The 10706-nt window shown below is 35.9% G+C and overlaps 1 long non-coding RNA gene across 3 annotated transcripts; it reads right to left on the reverse strand.

Moving 5' to 3' along the window:
• Window positions 1-785: 785 nt before the first annotated feature.
• On the reverse strand, window positions 786-7267 carry LOC147517264 (uncharacterized). 3 transcript variants are annotated; one of them, XR_015211396.1, is made up of 6 exons: window positions 7193-7267; window positions 4103-4196; window positions 3139-3513; window positions 1911-2005; window positions 1598-1682; window positions 786-1059 (listed from the first exon to the last, which is right to left on the reverse strand). It is a non-coding gene; the product is annotated as an uncharacterized LOC147517264 (long non-coding RNA). The 3 variants fall into 3 exon arrangements; XR_015211395.1 differs by having other exon boundaries at window positions 4103-5771; XR_015211397.1 differs by having other exon boundaries at window positions 4155-4196; window positions 7193-7257.
• Window positions 7268-10706: the final 3439 nt, after the last annotated feature.

Consider the following 10706-nt stretch of genomic DNA (forward strand, 5'->3'; position numbering starts at 1 on the left):
TCAAAAAGCATGTGATGCTTCTTCTTTAGGCTTATTTCTCAATTATTGTTGGCAGCCAGAACTGGACTTCACAACTCTGTCAAATCCGTCCCAATGATGAACCATAACACTAAAACTAGCTTGTTTGTAAAAGACATATATGCGCCGAGTATAGCTGCACTCGGAGCTGAATCTTCAAACAACTCAAACCTTGAACGCCGGGCCACAAGGGTCAAGGCAGATTCTGCACTCATATGTAACATAGGTACCGTATCACATACTAACTTAAAGTATTGCCGAGACGGAATTTTCCATCACATTATCTTCCATCGGCCCTCCAATAATATAACATCTTCAATGGCTAGTATGTATAAACTCAGTTATAATCCGAAAGTTTACAGAAATTCATTGGTAACTAAAACATGGTGTGACTGGATTCGACAAGTAATTGGCTGCAACACGGTTTAGAGATATTTACTTGTTGGACAAGTAATTGCAACATTACGTTTGTTTTTACTTTAAATGTTAGTACTTTCTGACCTTGTTGGACTTGGAAAATAATTGTGTAAATAGATGTTTCGCGCATACATATATGAGCTAGAAATCCTCTCCAGCTCTGTTAAGACTTGAGAGTTCTTCCTAAAACCAAATCCTATGTGGCAACATTAACAAATAGACAAGTCAGCAATCACGAATATCTTACCCGGCCATATGGCCATGGCCGGGCTCTCTTTTAGATATCCCAAAAAAAAAATGAAACCTTTCCCATAAAAGGAAAAAGTGAAGCAATCAAATCAAAGTATAAACATGTCCATCCTATTAAGAACACCTTTAACAATCACATTTTATGAATACATCAAGCACATTCATAAAAACAACTTTGAAAGACCCAAGTAAAATCAAAATAAAACCTTATAGACCATGATAATAGAACTTGGAAAAGTGATCATATAGCACTCCCCTTTGAAATAAATCAGTTTAACATAAGCATTCTCATATCCAACAATCAACCTGACACCTTCTCGTGGTCCCTGATTGTCAAGCGCTACTCCATATTTCCTATATCAGCTCTAGCTTGTGCTTCAATAAAAATTTTGTCTTTAAACACTGATTTATTTCAATAAGATTGATTATGCATATTGATTATAATTATTAGGGCGATCAAAACAGACCCAATTAAGCATATCATGTTAGACCCGAAAAAAAAACATGCCGGTTATACATTTAATATAGGCATATTGAATGAACTATTAGCTAGTATACGCGTGATCTTCAACAAAATTTTGAATGAGCTTTGGTTCTCCTAGATCATTTGCCCTTTGCAAAAAGGGTAGACATTTATTCACTGATAAACCTTACACCACTAAAGCTAAAAAAAAAATTAAAAATAAATAAAAATAAATAAATAAATAAATAAAAAATTAGTAAAAGGTTAAATGATGTTGTCATATCAATCTTCTAGCATTGCATGCTTATTATTATATAGGCTTAATAGTATTGTAAAGATGGCAATGCACAAAGTTCTTTTGAGATGAGCTCAAGGATATAGAGGGGGAGGGGCTTAATAGTATTGTAAAGATGGCAATGCACAAGAATATAGGGGGAGGGGGGCGCTTACCTGAGAGTCATTAGATCCCAAAAAACATGATAGCGAATCTTAACGGCGAAAGAATTGCTATTCATTTTGAACATCTTCTTTTTACCTGAAAAATGAATAGCACTCGAAAATTTGTTGAATGGTCAATAAATTTTTTGGCAAATATGCAATAAAGACAGCTAATTTGAGGTGAACTAATAAAGACATAAAAAACACCAAGCGATAATACAAAACTATTGCACATAAACACCCATAATAGTACATGGAGATTGCCTAAGCTTGGATCTTCAGCATTTTAAATACCATTGCATTCTAGTGGATTAGTGGTACATACCTGAGGATATACATTTTTTACTCAGCTCGTAATTTAATTGGGATCCAGTGTTAATAGCCCAATAATGCATTTCCCTTTAGCAATTGTTGTCGCATCTGCAAGCAATTACTACATATTAATTTTATCAAACCAAGACTTTACTCATGGAAACCATATAGATGATATAGTGAAAAAAAAAAAAAAAAAAAAAAAAAAAAAAAAAAAAAAAAAAATAGCAATCCAACATTAAATGCAAACAGAACCTCATTGCTGACATGAACCAAAACACAGTTTTACGTAAACATTGAAATTGGTTTATATAAGCCACTCCCAACACAAAGACATATATATCACACTTATTCTAAGAGTGCTAGTTGATAAGTAAACAAATTATTTTGAAAAGTGCGTACAACTATCTACAAATAGATGAAAGGGAAGCTTCAACATGCCTGACTACCCATCAATTTGAAAAAACACCAATAAACAACAATATATTGGACAATTTTATTTCAAGAGTAACTATTTAACCGAACTAATAATTTAAAGTCCCTACTACAGATGTAGTATTGAAAATAATCACATGGAGTATTAAAATTTGGAATCACTGTTATTTTCTGGCGAAAGATTAGAATATAAACAATGTGTTTGCAATTAAAAATAGTATTGGGGGAGAATTAATCTTACTAAGTAGTAAAAAATACTAAAAATAATAGCTAAAAGTAGTTAATTCTAAATAGTGAGAATCAATGCAAACTTTTGATAGTTAAAAAATAAAATGTACCTTTCACCAGACTTTTGATAGATAGAAAATAATGAAATAATAGCTCCTAAACTTTCTTGCATGCCTCCTTGGTTTCAAACCTTTCAAATTTGTGTATAGTTCTCCATCATCAATATGAAATCCTTTGGTTTGAAGTTTGAAAGATTGATTCTTGAGAACGAAACCTTTGTGCAATTTCATTTGCGGAGATTGTGTTTCCAAATATAAAACAATAACGTTATAAACCTATGTTTAGGTTTTTCTAGTATACGAACACTTCTTTATTTAGTTCTCCTGATTCCCCACTTAACCTCCTAAGTCAAGATACTCTAAGTTTTAATGTTTAAAACAGACTTAAGGACTCATAAAACTTCTAAAAATAGGAGATAGAGAATATGATAATTACAGAACTAAAATGCAACATCAAAATTGAGAAGATAATTAAATTAGATAAAAGAAGATGATTATTTAGAACGAATTATTAATTACCTGTGCACACATTAGAATCAAACTTCTCAAATAGGTAATCTCAAACAACACTCCAAATTGACGCGATCCCTGCATCATAATATAAGTTTTAACTATAAACTCCTCCTTGGCAAAAAGGGCCCGTAAATATTAGACCCCATGCACCACAACCACCATGAAGTTGCGTTGCTTCCAATGGATCGACAAACACCAAGCATCCAGAGGTGATTGCAACAAATCCACCAAGGACACCATTGCATCCCAATGACCAATTATTAGACGCCGTCCAAATAGCTAGCGTCACAATGTCTATAGTCAAGCCAACAAGCGTTGTTACAAACAGTTCACGTATAGAAGCACCTGACGACCATGATCATCTTGTACCAAGATATTGTCCTATATAAGTTTTGTTACAAACAATAGTGAATAATGAACAGATTGTTGACAATGTAGGCTAAAATTTTATGTAACCTAGAAGTAAATGAATAAATAACATTCAATCAAGAAGTAAATAGATGGTAATAAGAAGACTGTGTCAAATATTTCATACATTGGTCAAACATGGCAATTACCCCTCCCCTGCTACTCCATACACATGGTGTGTAGTCATTATCATAAATTTAGAGGATATTTGGTTAGGAGTAAGAAATACTAATAACTGCATTTATATAATTTCACATATGCACTAACAATTTTCAATTATCTTTTCTGCAATATAACACATAAACCCATATTTTCGTTGTAGTATGGATATATATGAATCAATAACTAACCGTGTCATTCGATGGGGTGAGTATGACCAAATCTACAACAAACAACGACTCGATTGCCTATACTCATCACCATCTATATCAAATCCATAAAAAGCATTTTTAAGAATAAACCTTAATGTAGTGACTTAAGGTTTCATCAATTGCAAATCTTCGTATAATACTTAAAAGAGCGGAACTCCAAGAGGATAAGCCATTTAAGTATAGATTTTTACCTTTGCGAAGACTAAAAAGTATAGTTCAAATAATCGAATGGCATAAACTTACAACTCCTAATTGATTTGAAGCGATCTCCAAACTAACCCAAATCTGGAAGAACACAAACAAAAATTTTAAATTCTTATTATTGTTATAAGTCATTATCAAAGAAAGCTTTAGGATTTAACTATGATTTAATTATCAAGATAACAATGGCGGCCTAATGCATGGAATTTGTCCATATAGAAATCAAATTAAGCTTGCATCTGAGAATTATCAAATTAAACATTGTTTTCTATAATTATTATCAAGTATACCAATCCAATCGAGTAATAAGTGTGTTTGTGCTCAATAACTGTTTAAAACAGGTGCATGAATCAAAAGTGAAGAAGACCAATAGAAGTAAAACTAACAAACTAACAAAGAAATTTCATTAGAAAAAACCTTAAAACAGAATTCCACTTATCGCATATCCTAAATATAAACATCTATTTCTTGGAGAACACCTTCCCAGAGGCTACATCCCTTAGAAGAACATGCTAACCTCCTCCTCCAACGGATGACTAACTTCCAAACATACAACTACACTACAGGCTGCCCCTCTCTTCCCAAATTGTCCATATCCATATTCATAAAAGGTCCTCATTGAGAGTATGGACATGATAAGAACCTATCATCTCCAGAACTCTAGAATTCGTTTCAATCCACATTCCCATATTCCTTCCAAGTGTCAAACTAACAGTTCACACTCCTGGAGCTCCAGTTACGTGTACATGTCAAAAATTTTGCTGCTGGTCTAGACTCTAGACTACCTTTCTCAGTGGCAGTTTTCTCAATGGCAAAGAAGCGGATTGCCCAAGACACGCAAAGGCAGAACGATGATCGTGGTTAATAGCAAGCTTGGCATTGATAAAGAGAAGGATAGCATACTTGATAGATTCCAATCTAGTAAAGGTCTAAGAACAATTATGCCAAAACATCCAACGACAGCCATAGCAGAGTAAACCAATGTTGGTTAGAAGATCCCTGGACAACCATCATACTGGAGAATATCAAACATGGTAATGTCTATTGTCAACCCCTTATAGAAGAAAGATGTTCCCAAAATATTAACAGATTTCCATTTGTGTGTTTATCCAGCAACGATAGACTTCTTACTTGTGCATATGTTCTCAGAAAACAGGGGTAATAAGTTTGGTGGTTTAAGAAGAAGACAACATTATATTGATCTGTTCTTATCTATTGTCACGCCCCGAGACCCAACACACACATCCCGAGGACGAGGAGTGAATCGCGAGACTGACACCCATCCCAATTCTACCGAAATTTCGGCAGAGTTTCCTTTGTTTAATCGACATTCGTAAACCCTAAAACCTGTCATAAACCTGGACATTTCATAATACCCTTCCAACAACCATATATATACCAAATCTTCACCCTATACACAACTGTGATGCCCATATACAGATCCAAAATGTTTAAGATTAACTACACTACAATACATCGGGTATTACATCCAAAATGAGCTAGCTCTCAATATATACAACAAAAGAATGGACTAAACTATCTCTATACAACCCAAAATATGAACTTGACTCTGTCCTCGTCAAGCATAAGGAAATCCTCCCAAATCACCATAACCGTCATCACTAGGGTTAGGGAAAACCTCCTCCGCAACTGGCTCGTCTGAAATGTTAAGTAGGATGAGCAAACAACTATGCCCATTAGAAACGCACATAGGCAATAAATAGTTACTTATAGAAAACATTTAAAACATGCAGGGTTTTCATAAAAGTATTTAAATATCGTGACTATATATATACATCACTAACTAGCAGAAATCATCTCGACATGCTTCATTGATATACAAAATATAGTTTTTCACAATCATCATACAACTATTGTGGCACATTTGCATCCTATTAGAATGGTGAGAAGTGCGACCGTAATTTTCGACCCCCAATCACAAAGGCAATCTCGGTTCAAGACTTTCCAGTGTGAACCATGCACCGTTGTTTTCCTGATTTTACCGGCAGGGAGCTGAAATGCCGTTGTTGTGTTCGTACACACAAAATTCCCAAAGCTTTTAGGGCTCGGTGGGCCCTGTGACCACGACCCCATAATGGAACGTCACCTAACTTACGGTGGTCAACCGGATTCGACGATCAGACTGCTTTCGGGATCTCGACACATATCCGGAGTGGACTAAACTCTCACTCACCGGCGTCCTAAACCTCATCGAGGTAGCATGTAACCTCACACAAGCTAATCACCATACAAATAAGTGACACATACAAACATGGTTATCCGGAAAAGTAGAAAAGGAATTCCCGGACTACATCCTGTGATGCATCCCTTTAAAGGTGGCCCACAACCTCGAAAGGTGTACACCACAGTTAGAATCTAGAGCTTAACTGCCGCCTCCAGGAAATGCGACAAGCAGTTCCTTCTTTATAGGAATTCACCAATTCTTTTCCAAATCTCCTCGTGATAAGCATATAATATATATATATATATATATATATATATATATATATATATATATATATATATATATACGGTTATTTCTACGGTTATTTCCAAATACTATAGATACATATTTAGTTTTTTTCTTTAAAAAGCTGTTGGTTACGTATGTGTGAGTTCTGGATTCCCCATCGATCACATACAACCTATGACTCCCAAACGGGCCAGTCATAGTAAATGACAACCGATGATTCCCAAACGGCGAATCATCGTAAATTACAACAAAACTCTATCCCGGGGACAATCCAGAACCTCACACATATTTACAAACAACCGGGTAATCCTTACCCGCATTACAAAATCCATCTCTCTGTCTCATTACAAAGACAAGAGACGAGAACCCTTCCCAAAACCAGTTTTACTCTTTTAACAAATAAAACAAATCTCCGCTACCCCGATTTTACAAAACCCATTTCACACGAAAGCTATCTATATATATAGTTTATAGCGAGGAAATACAGTGCAAAACATGAATATCATATATACATGCATGGTTGATACGCAACTATCTATTTCCAATTTAAGCAATTCAAATCATGCATGAAAATAAGCATGCTATATATTGGTATGTAGGTTCCTACCTTAGTAAGCTCCTTCTCCTCAAGCCCACTTAACCAAATCGAGCCCGCTTAACCGAATCAACTCGAATTCACTCCTATAACAAAGATATACATATATCGTCGGTTGTTAGAATTGATCGAACAACGAGGAATTCTTAACTAGTGTGTAAGCCAGAAGAAATCTCGGCGTTAAGAATTGGGTTTCGGATAAATTTTCATCTAACTTACGTTATTAGAGCTCTGAGGCCATTTCGCATCTTTGTTACTCGGACGGTCTCTACGGCTATTTCGGTCATGGCGGGCCCTCATATCGGCGCCAATCCTATCACATCCCAATTCCAAGTCCAAATTTCAACTACAACCAATCCAGCCCCTCGATTCATATTAAATCTAACAATAATATCGGGGTGTTCCTTATCCCTCACTCATTACTCATTCAAGTCTTAAACAGGTTATAAATTAACATGAATTGCTTTCGAATTGAAATGAATAACCAAAATTCTTACCAAGTCGGCAACAAAAATCGCTTCTCTAGCTTTCTTCTCTATCGGTTTGATCCATTCTAGCTTCTCCAATCAAGCTCTTGCCCGAAATAATACACACCCCGTTCAATATTTTCATCAATACATCACAAGTTATCGACATCGAGTTTAAACTATTTAATTGAGGCGAAAATAACTCACCTTTCACTTCGATTTAAGCTTTGGTATTTCGAATTTCAAGGAGATTTTGAATTCTCCCACTTCTGTTTAGTGTTTCTAGGTTTGAGTGTGAAGAATTGAGGGTTGAATCGATGGAACTGGGGAGAATTTAGGTTTCTCTCTCCTAGGGTTTAAGAGGTGCGAAATTGGGGAAGAAGAAGAAGTTGGGTGCGATTTTTGGTTTGGGCCGATTTTTGGTTTTTTTTGTTTCGTGCGTTTTTGGTTTAGTGCGATACGGGGGTTTTTTTTTTCTTTTCTTGTTTAGCTAATTAGGCCCAAGCCCAATATGACCAAATTAGGCTTAAGGCATAATTAGACTTCTAACCACTAACTAATTTGACTTAACCTCGTGATTATTTTTCGGCCCATCCCGCTAAATTTAATCTTCTATATTCTATCTCACCGCAGGCTATAACAATAACCCACTCATGCGTGTAAGCTGTTAACTCGTGCCAGCTTCGAACGCAGAAAACCGCTAACCGACATTTTTGGTCAAATTTTCGTATAAGATTTGCTTATCTAACGGGGCTTAGGAGTCGGAGTTAAGTTTCCTTAAGTTACGTATGTTTGAAATATAAACCCGACGACCAATTTACATAAACGACCCTAGATTTAATATGAAATTTATAAAAATACCCTTAATAATAATTCAGGACTTTACATCTATCTACAATCCAAGTCTTATATTATATTTATACAGACTATTATCATCTGTTAATGTGGTATAACAATTATGGGATTCGCAATATGAGTTACACTTGGCCACTCTAGAGCTAAGTCCAATGATCACTTTGCAAAAGATCTTCCAAGCGTAATATGTGAAGTCGGGGTGACAGTGTACGCTAAGTGCAGTGCACTACGCCCAAGGACATCCAATGGAAGTATCGAGTAAAAAAGTAAAAAAAAAAAGTCTTTACCCACCCGCACCAATACAATTTTGCGTTGAGTTGCTAAATACAATTTTGCTTTGAGTTCATTTGTGTTCCCCCTGGGAAACAGCTCGCTGTTCGATGATACCCGAACACAGTTACAAAATCGTTAATTTTTCCAGTAGAATGTTTAGCAAGTTTAGAAAAATTCCTTCATCAGTGGTTTCGTGCTAGGAAAGAGAAGGTATGGATAAATTGCAATCCTATTACGGAGCTGATTGGTGGGAATTGGAAATTTGTTAATAGAGATTACCAATTGTACGTAGGTCATATACGTTAGAACATATTCCACATAGTGGATCTAACCAACTATATAGTCATGATACTTGGATGGAGAACGAAATATAACTAATTAGTAATAGATAATCGAATCAAAATCTTGACAACAAACGCATGATAAGATACTGAAATTAACAAACAACGTAGTAAAAAGAAAATAAAGAGGTGATCTTACCTTTGTGCCAAACCCCTCGATGGAATAGGTCTTAATTCTTGGTGGTGATTGATTCGAGTTCGCTAAAATATACAAATAATGCAAATATAAGAAATTATTTATTGGTTAGCAATGGCATCTCACCCTAGCAGGTATTGTTCATTGAAGTTTTCTTACTTTGCCGGATAAGAGATCGTATTCACGAAAAGCAGAGTGACCTAGAAATTCTTTCAGTGTCTGAGAAGTTTTAAGAAGTGCAAAGTTTTTTTTTTCCTGGCGAAGTTTTAAGTGTAAAGTGGCGAAGGGTTTGACTGTTTGAGAGGGTTTTAATAATTGAGTTTTTCCACTAAGAAAACAGAAACATGTGGTCATCATATTCTCTCGTAGGAGAGTGCCACCTAGGACAGGACAGACACTGTGAATATAGAGAAGTGATACTTTCATGGGCGGTAATGCACAAGCCGCACAAAAGTAGAAACCATTTGAATTTAGGAGTTAGAAATATACTCAAAAAATGATAACTACAGAGAATCGGATTTGGACTTCTTATAAATAATCCTATTCAAAACCATCAAATTCATTAACCTCAATCAGTTCTGTGTCAAGATACACAAATTAAGGAGAGATGACGATCTTTAATCAAGAGAAGAAAGAAGCATTACCAGTTGATTTCGATTTTAGTCCTGCCAAAGAAGAGCATATGTTTTATAATGATATTTCGTACGAGCTAGAGAAAAAACGCGCTAGAACTTCTTATACGTCTCCATCGGCATCAGCACAAGACCATGGTCAAAGTTTGTCAAGTCCAATATTGATCGACGAAGATAGTGATGATGATACGAGTTCATGGTCTTCTTTGACAAGTCTATTGAATGAAATTCTGGAGGACTGTGGAACAGAAAATACTAAAGAGACAGCACCACCAGAGACATCAAACTCCGAATTTTCCAGTGTCTTGGGCACGTCTAATGAAGAGTTTACTACCTATCAGCCATGTGCTCATGCCGACGTAGCTAATAGGTATGAAAACTCTCAGCTATGCGCAAAATGTGGCGACACAAGTTCATGCACTCCTCGGTTGAACTGTATCCAGAAGGAACGTGCAACGAAGTTTACTACGGAAGAACCAATGAACACGCCCAATAGGGAATTTGACAGTGACTTTTGTGAAGAGCTTAAGTCTATGTTTGATCCGCCTCAACCTGGCAATGATATTCCAGCCAATCAGTCGTACCATCAGCACTGTCTTTACACCGACGACGACATAATATTTGGTAATTGTTATGATGAATTTGAGATTCATCCTCAGCTATGCACAGACAACGATGAAGGTATTCCTTCAACAAGCCTATGGAATGATACTCCCGAGAAATGTGCTGCAAGAGTTACAAAGCCAATATCAGTAGAGACGGTAGAGAAATCCAAAGCGGATCTTGCCAGCTTCCTGAGCATGTCTGAAGAAGAGTTCAAGA

The sequence above is a fragment of the Coptis chinensis genome, chromosome 2 (genome assembly GCF_015680905.1).
Source record: "Coptis chinensis isolate HL-2020 chromosome 2, ASM1568090v1, whole genome shotgun sequence".
Taxonomy (NCBI): Eukaryota; Viridiplantae; Streptophyta; class Magnoliopsida; order Ranunculales; family Ranunculaceae; genus Coptis; species Coptis chinensis.